General features: G+C 36.7%; 1 protein-coding gene across 1 annotated transcript in view; it reads right to left on the bottom strand.

Moving 5' to 3' along the window:
- Window positions 1-9,509, bottom strand: part of ZNF385B (zinc finger protein 385B) — a 146,058-nt gene extending 136,549 nt beyond the window's left edge. The window contains exon 1 of the mRNA XM_036858813.1: window positions 9,463-9,509. The gene's annotated coding sequence lies outside the window, so the exon portion shown is untranslated. The remainder of the gene's footprint in view (window positions 1-9,462) is intronic.
- Between the last annotated feature and the right edge of the window lie 270 nt (window positions 9,510-9,779).

The raw sequence follows: 9,779 nt of genomic DNA on the forward strand, positions 1-9,779 counted from the left end.
CGGCGGGGGCTGCTCTTCATTGCGGTGTGCAGGCTTCTCATTGTGATGGCTTCTCTTGTTGCAAAACACAGGCTCTAGGCGTGCGGGTTTCAGTAGTTGTGGCACGCAGGCTCTAGAGTGCAGGCTCAGTAGTTGTGGCGCACGGGCTTAGTTGCTCCATGGCATGTGGGATCTTCCCGGACCAGGGCTCGAACCTGTGTCCCCTGCATTGGCAGGAGGATTCTTAACCACTGCGCCACCAGGGAAGCCCCAAGCATGTGTTTAAAAAGGGCTGGGTTAACATCCTTGCTGTAGAATCTGTGTGTAACCCTAGAGAAGTCACCTAAACTCCCCCTGTAATGGGGAAACTAATATGTACATCAGTGGATGATGCCCATCTTCCAGGGTTGTCAGAATTGAGTGAGAGAGGGAACAGACCCTAGGGACAGACAGCTGGGGTTTGAACTCATGCTTCACAGCCTCAGTAGACCTTGGCAAGTGAGTGAATCTCTCTGTGTCTCAGATCTCTCATTTGTAAGATGGGGATTATGTTAGGATTTGTTTCACGGTAAGATATGAGACAATGTGTACATGGGCGTCAAGCCCAAAGCCTGGTATCTGAGACTTTTACCTGCACCCATTTTACCTGTGACTGTTACTGTTGTTGCTATCATTATTACAATTATTTTTCCATCCAGCATGTGGTAGTGCTCAATAAATAGTAGCTTTATTTCTCTTTTTAAAATTCTCTTTCTGTCTCCTTCAAAGTATTTTACATGTTTACTACTACATAAATATTATTTGATGTTTCAGCTTTCCCTTTAGATAAATGTTCTACCTGACACACTTACTTATGATGACTGATGGTACCACAATCCTAGAAAGTTAAGGTTTAATGAGACTTCGGAGAGTTTCTAATTATCCAGTTATTTATTACAAAGATAAGACAATCCTGCAGCCTGTGGAACAAAAACCACATTCACAGAAAGATAGACAAGATGAAAAGGCAGAGGGCTATGTACCACATGAAGGAACAAGATAAACCCCCAGAAAAACAACTAAATGAAGTGGAGATAGGCAACCTTCCAGATGAAGAATTCAGAAAAATGACAGTGAAGATGATCCAGGACCTCAGAAAAAGAATGGAGGCAAAGTTCAAGAAGATGCAAGAAATGTTTAACAAAGACCTAGAAGAATTAAAGAACAAACAAACAGAGATGAACAATACAATAACTGAAATGAAAAACACACTAGAAGGAATCAATAGCACAATGACTGACGCAAAAGAATGGATAAGTAGCCTGGAAGACAGAATGGTGGAATTCACTGCTGCAGAACAGAACAAAGAAAGAAGAATGAAAAGAAATGAAGACAGCCTAAGAGACCTCTGGGAGAAATTAAATGCAACAACATTCGCATTATAGGGGTCCCAGAAGGAGAAGAGAGAGAGAAAGGACCCAAGAAAATATTTGAAGAGATTATAGTCGAAAACTTCCTTAACATGGAAAGGAAATAGCCACCCAAGTCCAGGAAGCGTAGAGAGTCCTGTACAGGATAGACCCAAGGAGAAACACACTGAGACACATAGTAATCAAATTGGCAAAAATTAAAGACAAAGAAAAATTATTGAAAGCAGAAAGGGAAAAACGACAAATAACATACAAGGGAACTCCCATAAGGTTAACAGCTGATTTCTCAGCACAAACTCTACAAGCCAGAAGGGAGTGGCATGATATACTTAAAGTGATGAAAGGGAAGAACCTATAACCAAGATTACTCTACCCAGCAAGGATCTCATTCAGATTCTATGGAGAAATCAAAAGCTTTATAGACAAGCAAAAGCTAAGAGAATTCAGCACCACCAAACCAGCTCTACAACAAATGCTAAAGGAACTTCTCTAAGTGGGAAACACAAGAAGAAGAAAAGGACCTACAAAAACAAACCCAAAACAGTTAAGAAAATGGTCATAGGAACATACATATCGATAATTACCTTAAATGTGAATGGATTAAATGCTCCAACCAAAAGACACAGGCTTGTTGAATGGACACAGAAACAAGACCCATATATATGCTGTCTACAAGAGACCCACTTCAGACCTAGGGACACATACAGACTGAAAGTGAGGGGATGGAAAAAGATATTCCATGCAAATGGAAATCAAAAGAAAGCTGGAGTAGCAATACTCATATCAGATAAAATAGACTTTAAAATAAAGAATGTTACAAGAGACAAGGAAGGACACTACATAATGATCAAGGGATCAATCCAAGAAGAAGATATAACAATTATAAATATTTATGCACCCAACATAGGAGCACCTCAATACATGAGGCGACTGCTAACAGCTATAAAAGAGGAAATCAACAGCAACACAATCATAGTGGGGGACTTTAACACCTCACCTACACCAATGGACAGATCATCCAAACAGAAAATTAATAAGGAAACACAAGCTTTAAATGACACAATAGACCAGACAGATTTAACTGATATTTACAGGACATTCCATCCAAAAACAGCAGATTACACTTCTCAAGTGCACACGGAACATTCTCCAGGATAGATCACATCTTGAGTCACAAATCAAGCCTCAGTAAATTTAAGAAAATTGAAATCATATCAAGCATCTTTTCTGACCACAACACTGTGAGATTAGAAATCAATTACAGGGAAAAAAACGTAAAAAACACAAAACACATGGAGGCTAAACAATACGTTACTAAATAACCAAGAGATCACTGAAGAAATCAAAGAGGAAATCAAAAAATACCTAGAGACAAATGACAATGAAAACACGACGATCCAAAACCTATGGGATGCAGCAAAAGCAGTTCTAAGAGGGAAGTTTATAGCTATACAAGCCTACCTCAAGAAACAAGAAAAATCTCAAATAAACAATCTAACCTTACACCTAAAGGAACTAGAGAAAGAAGAACAAACAAAACCCAAAGTTAGCAGAAGGCAAGAAATCATAAAGAGCAGAGCAGAAATAAATGAAAGAGAAACAAAGAAAACAATAGCAAAGAGCAATAAAACTAAAAGCTGGTTCTTTGAGAAGATAAACAAAATTGATAAACCATTAGCCAGACTCATCAAGAAAAAGAGGGACTCAAATCAATAAAATTAGAAATGAAAAAGGAGAAGTTACAACACACAACACAGATATACAAAGCATCCTAAGAGACTACTACTAGCAACTCTATGCCAATAAAATGGACAACCTGGAAGAAATGGACAACTTCTTAGAAAGGTATAACCTTCCAAGATTGAATCAGGAAGAAATAGAAAATACGAACAGACCAATCATGAGTAATGAAATTGAAACTGTGATTAAAAATCTTCCAAGAAACAAAAGTCCAAGACCAGATGGCTTCACAGATGAATTCTATCAAACATTTAGAGAAGAGCTAACACCCATCCTTCTCAAACTCTTCCAAAACATTGCAGAGGAAGGAACACTCCCAAACTCATTCTATGAGGCCACCATCACCCTGATACCAAAACCAGATAAAGATACTACAAAAAAAGAAAATTACAGACCAATATCACTGATGAATATAGATGTAAAAACTTCAACAAAATACTAGCAAACAGAATCCAACAACACATGAAAAGGATCATACACCATGATCAACTGGGATTTATCCCAGGGATGCAAGGATTCTTCAATATACGTAAATCAATGTGATAAACCATATTAACAAATTGAAGGAGAAACACCATACGATCATCTCAATAGATGCCTAAAAAGCTTTTGACAAAATTCAACACCGATTTTTGATAAAAACTCTCCAGAAAGTGGGCATAGAGGGAACCTACCTCAACATAATAAAGGCCATATACGACAAACCCACAGGAAACATCATTCTCAATGGTGAAAAACTGAAACCATTTCCTCTAAGATCAGGAACAAGACAAGGATGTCCACCCTCACCACTATTATTCAACATAGTTTTGGAAGTCCTAGCCACGGCAATCAGAGAAGAAAAAGAAATAAAAGGAATACAAATTGGAAATGAAGAAGTAAAACTGTCACTGTTTGCAGATGACATGATACTATACATAGAGAATTCTAAAGATGCCACCAGAAAACTACTAGAGCTAATCAATGAATTTGGTAAAGTTGCAGGATACAAAATTAATGCACAGAAATCTCTTGCATTCCTATACACTAATGATGAAAAATCTGAAAGAGAAATTAAGGAAACACTCCCATTTACCATTGCAACAAAAAGAATAAAATACCTAGGAATAAACCTACCTAGGGAGACAAAAGGCCTGTATGAAGAAAACTATAAGACACTGATGAAAGAAATTAAAGATGGTACAGATAGAGAGATATACCATGTTCTTGGATTGGAAGAATCAATATTGTGAAAACGACTATACTATCCAAAGCAATCTACAGATTCAATGCACTCCCTATCAAATAACCAATGGCAGTTTTTACAGAACTAGAACAAAGAATCTTAAAATTTGTATGGAGACACAAAAGTCCCCGAATAGCCAAAGCAGCCTTGAGGGAAAAAAGCGGAGCTGGAGGAATCAGACTCCCTGACTTCAGACTATACTACAAAGCTACAGTAATCAAGACAATATGATACTGGCACAAAAACAGAAACATAGATCAATGGAACAAGATAGAAAGCCCAGAGATAAACCCACACACCTATGGTCAACTAATCTATGACAAAGGAGGCAAAGATATACAATGGAGAAAAGACAGTCTCTTCAATAAGTGGTGCTGGGAAAACTGGACAGCTACATGTAAAAGGATGAAATTAGGACATTCCCTAACACCATACACAAAAATAAACTCAAAATGGATTAGAGACCTAAATGTAAGACCGGACACTATAAAACTCTTAGAGGAAAACATAGGAAGAACACTCTTTGACATAAATCACAGCAGGATCTTTTTTGACCCACCTCCTAGAGTAATGGAAATAAAAACAAAAATAAACAAGTGGGACCTAATGAAACTTCAAAGCTTTTGCACAGCAAAGGAAACCACAAACAAGACGAAAAGACAACCCTCAGAATGGGAGAAATTATTTGCAAACGAATCAACGGACAAAGGATTAATCTCCAAAATATATAAACAGCTCATGCAGCTCAATATTAAGTAAACAAACAACCCAATCCAAAAATGGGCAGAAGACCTAAATAGACATTTCTCCAAAGAAGACATACAGATGGCCAAGAAGCACATGAAAAGATGCTCAACATCCTAATTATTAGAGAAATGCAAATCAAAACTACAATGAGGTACCACCTCACACCAGTTAGAATGGGCATCATCAGAAAATCTACAAACAACAAATACTGGAGAGGGTGTGGAGAAAGGGGAACCCTCTTGCACTGTTGGTGGGAATGTAAATTGATACAGCCACTATGGAGAACAGTATGGAGGTTCCTTAAAAAATTAAAAATAGAATTACCATATGATCCAACAATCCCACTACTGGGCATATACCCAGAGAAAACCATAATTCAAAAAGACACATGCACCCCAATGTTCATTGCAGCACTATTTACAATTGCCAGGTCATGGAAGCAACCTAAATGCCCATCGACAGACAAATGGATAAAGAAGATGTGGTACATATATACAATGGAATATTACTCGACCATGAAAAGGAACGGAATTGGGTCATTTGTTGAGACGTGGATGGATGTAGAGACTGTCATACAGAGTAAAGTAAGTCAGAAAGAGAAAAACAAATATCATATATTAACGCATATATGTGGAACCGAGAAAAATGGTACAGATGAAGCGATTTGCAGGGCAGAAATTGAGACACGGATGTAGAGAACAAGCGTATGGACACCAAGGGGGGAAAGCGGCGGGGGGGTGGGGGTGATGTGATGAATTGGGCGATTGGGATTGACATGCATACACTGATGTGTATAAAATTGATGACTAATAAGAACCTGCTGTATAAAAAAATAAATAAAATAAAATTCGAAAAAACCCCCGAAAACAAAGATAAACTATCTCAGTCCCAAAGTGGCTCATTCCCCACAAGAACAAAATATAAATATATACTTTATATTAAAATATTATATATATAAAGTATATATTTATATATTTTAATATAAAGTATATATATTTTGTAATATAAAGTATATATTTATATATTTACATATGTGTATGTATATACCTATATACACACACACATATATCATATATATTCAAGTTCTTAGAAACTCTTTTTGTAATCATATGAAATTTTTTATGCTAGTATTTTTTATTCTTTCCACTGTATATTTCCTATTTGTTCCACACAATTCAAAATCCTCATTCAGTCCTTTCTATATTATCTGTATAGTGTGGTTCCAAAATGAAATTTCTTCAGCTTCCCCGTGGTTCTTGGATTAAGGAAAAACGTGAACATTTTTATTAGAAGATGTTTTACTTTGAGTAGAACATAGTCTTTGTTGACTGGGAAAATAGACAGCAATTAAAGGGCTTAGGGGGATATGACTCCCAAAGAGACAGTCAGAACGGAGTGGGATGCAGAGGATTGGCCTGGCTAAAACTTTTCCTATAAACCTTCTTAAACGACTCTGTATACTAATCATCCCTAAAAAGTTGCTCCCCTGGTGAAGCTTTAACTTAATCCCTTCTAAGCAGGGCTAATTTTTTAGAAGCACCTCAAGACTGTTCTATCCAGTGGTGATCTCAGCACCTGCTAGGGCTTTCAGGTGGAGAGTAAAGCAACTGGCCCTTCTCCTCCTGCTTTGACTTATCCCTCGCTCTGCCTACTTAACGCTAAGAATATGTTCCCCTTGGGGTTCACATAGATTCTCTCTCTTGCCCTCATAAATTGGACATGATGGAATGCATGGGTTGTCCTCTACAGATAAACTGAGGCACAGGCAGAGCCTTTCAGTGACTTACCAAGTGTCAGAGTTGTTAGGCTGAACCTGAGGTTTCCCTCCAGGTCCATTCCATAAGGTCAGTTGGACCCCAAGGTCCCTTCTGCTCCAGGGACTCTAAATCTCAGCTTATTTTCTTTATCCTCAGTGGGAAACAAGGCCCAGAGCCTGTCTCATGGTCCATAATGAGAAAATGTAGTGGTGTTAGCAGTACTACGATGTTTTGAGATGACAAATTGGGCAGGAACAATACCTTTTCAAAAATTAAATCACTGAAACCTGTGTATATCCCATTTATGAGGAATAAACAGTTATGAATGCCCTTAAAAATGAGACAAATCTGAGACTGGCAGATCTCTCTCTCCTTCTCTGCTCTTCCTCCCTTTTTCATTATCTTCTGGAAAACATGTAGATCTCTACATCCTGTTCCTCTAGTTGTTCACACAGGCAAACATAATGTCTACTTGGGAAAAAAAAAAAACCTGTTTCCTTAAATAACTGCCATTTTATTAACTCATAAGTATAGCACTGGCCACTGTAATTTAATAGTCTCAGGAAGCTGGATGGCTAAAACACACAATTCAATCAAAACGATCATTACACGAGCTCCACATTTTTATAGAATGCTTTACTTTGGCAGTAAGTCTACCTCATTAAAAAACTGAGAATGAAAGTATGACATTGTGATTAACCCCCTGTTATATGCTTACAAAAGCAGAATTCCACAGCAAATTTCATCCTGTCAAAGTGTAACTCTTTAGTAACTGGGAAAATGAATACTGAACAAAAGTACCCTATAAGATTGCTGGATAATTTTTTTTTACATAAAAATATACCATAAAACTCTTCGGAATTATGTCTTATCATTTCATGGTCCAGATGGGGTTGTTGCATTATGTTAATTATTAACAAGGTAACAAAATATTAATCTGAAAGTATGTGGGCTCTAACTGAAAGGGGTTTGACTAAACTGCTTATGGAAGGTTTTTTGGCAGCTCTAATCAGCAGATATTTTACTCCTCCGTGTCTTCTTTTTTATTGGTAGCAGGCTCTAATGCCTTCTGAAAACTCCCTAAAACCTTATATTAAGTATATTATAAGTAAACACTGTGAATCTTCAAGTGGGAGTAGTGTATTACAACCTACTTGGGGATTCTAAAACTAAGTCTTTGCAGTGAGCTTTATTTATTCAACCCACCATAAATAGTTATCATTAGAAGGGGAGACAAAGGAAATAACTTGTCTGGGATTCAATTAAATTTCTCCCAAATATTAATATTGCTTTAAATTATGATAAAAATGAATTACTTGCTACCAATGGGAATGAAAACCTGGTCTGGGGCAAGAAACATTTTCTTTAAACTATATTAAACACTGAAGTATAACAAAAAATAGCCTTCAGAAATTATATATGAAAAAGAATATTAAATTATCTGAAAAAGACACCACTCTATTAATTTTATCCTGTTTGCTGAGCATTTTAAATATTTTCCATTTAAACACTTTTTCTTTACCCAAAATTATCAGCAACAATAATGTCCTTGAAAATTCTTTTACAAATCCATCATGAATCCATTTTATTAAAACTCCATTTATATTTCTAACATATAATTTCAATAAGAATTTTTATTAGGAATATTTTTTAAATTATTGAATGGAAAAATATCCCCTCATTTATTCTACAAGAACCTGGGTAGTTCAATTTTCTTGCATATAAACAAGAATAATTGCTTAAATATTTGAAAACACTTCTAAAAGATAACAAAGTTCTGTAGAGTACACAGAGACCCCAGTGTCAGGAAAGGCAATTTGTCCTTGCTGTTATTAATAAGACACTAACATAACCTGGTTCTCCCAAAATGTCAACTACCATCACTTTTTAAGTTCATACATTTTTCTATACCATTCCTTAGCCCAGCTTAGTTACAGCTAGGGTGACTACGTAATTTACCATTCAAACCAGGGGAGTTTTGAGAATGAAAGGAGAGGCTATTAATAGGCAGAGACTGGAACTGTCCCAAGCAAACTGGGATAAATGATCACCTTAGTTATAGCCATCGTCCTTCATAACCTTTCTGCTCTCATTAAGTTAAAGAGCACAGGTGTAGTAGTCACCTTCTCCAAATCACAATTTCCACTTCCAGGTCACATAAGTGATGATGGGAAAGGGAGGGGTGGAAGTAAAACAACCAGGCATACTTCTTTTAACTTTGAAAAGGAAAAGCTGGCAAAAAAGGACAAAAAGACCAAAGAAAATAAGACTGTTTACTAGAAGAGAGCAAAGGTTAAAAAGAAAAAGTTACCCTGCTGCCTGAGTTACTTGCTTCTCATTTTCCTTTGAGCCCTTAGCCTACTAGTACAGGTTAGTATTTTGTTTAGATTAATTTATTATTGTTATTAAGCAGCTCTCATTTCAACTTAATTTGGCAGTAACACAAATAAATCTAAATAAATATTAGAATAAGAGGTGGTTAATTCCATCAGTTTTCATTAATGAACAATGCTCAAAGCTATTGTAAAGGATCCAGTGCTCTCAAATGGCAGCTATGCTCATTTAGTCATTGTCAACTCATCAACATACACTTTATAATACCTACCTTTTTGCGTATGTTACAGCAGGGAAGAGATTGTTCACCACCACTTGTTTCTAGACTTCTTTGTGACTGCCTACATCTAAGCCCCAGTGTTCTAAGTGTAAGTCACAGATAATAATACCCTAACATATGACTTGAGCCAGCTAATGGCACTTGGCCTAAGGTTGATTCAGTTACTAAAACTACCATCATTGCTGCAAGCCCACTGTAAGCTGATGTTATTTTTGACATTAGTATTTTTGAAGCCAGTTCAGTTAAAGAGGAGATGCAATGCCAAAAAATGCTTGTTAAGTAGCACTCATCTCAGGACAGCAATATCT

Source organism: Balaenoptera musculus, chromosome 7 (assembly GCF_009873245.2).
Source record: "Balaenoptera musculus isolate JJ_BM4_2016_0621 chromosome 7, mBalMus1.pri.v3, whole genome shotgun sequence".
Classification (NCBI taxonomy): domain Eukaryota; kingdom Metazoa; phylum Chordata; class Mammalia; order Artiodactyla; family Balaenopteridae; genus Balaenoptera; species Balaenoptera musculus.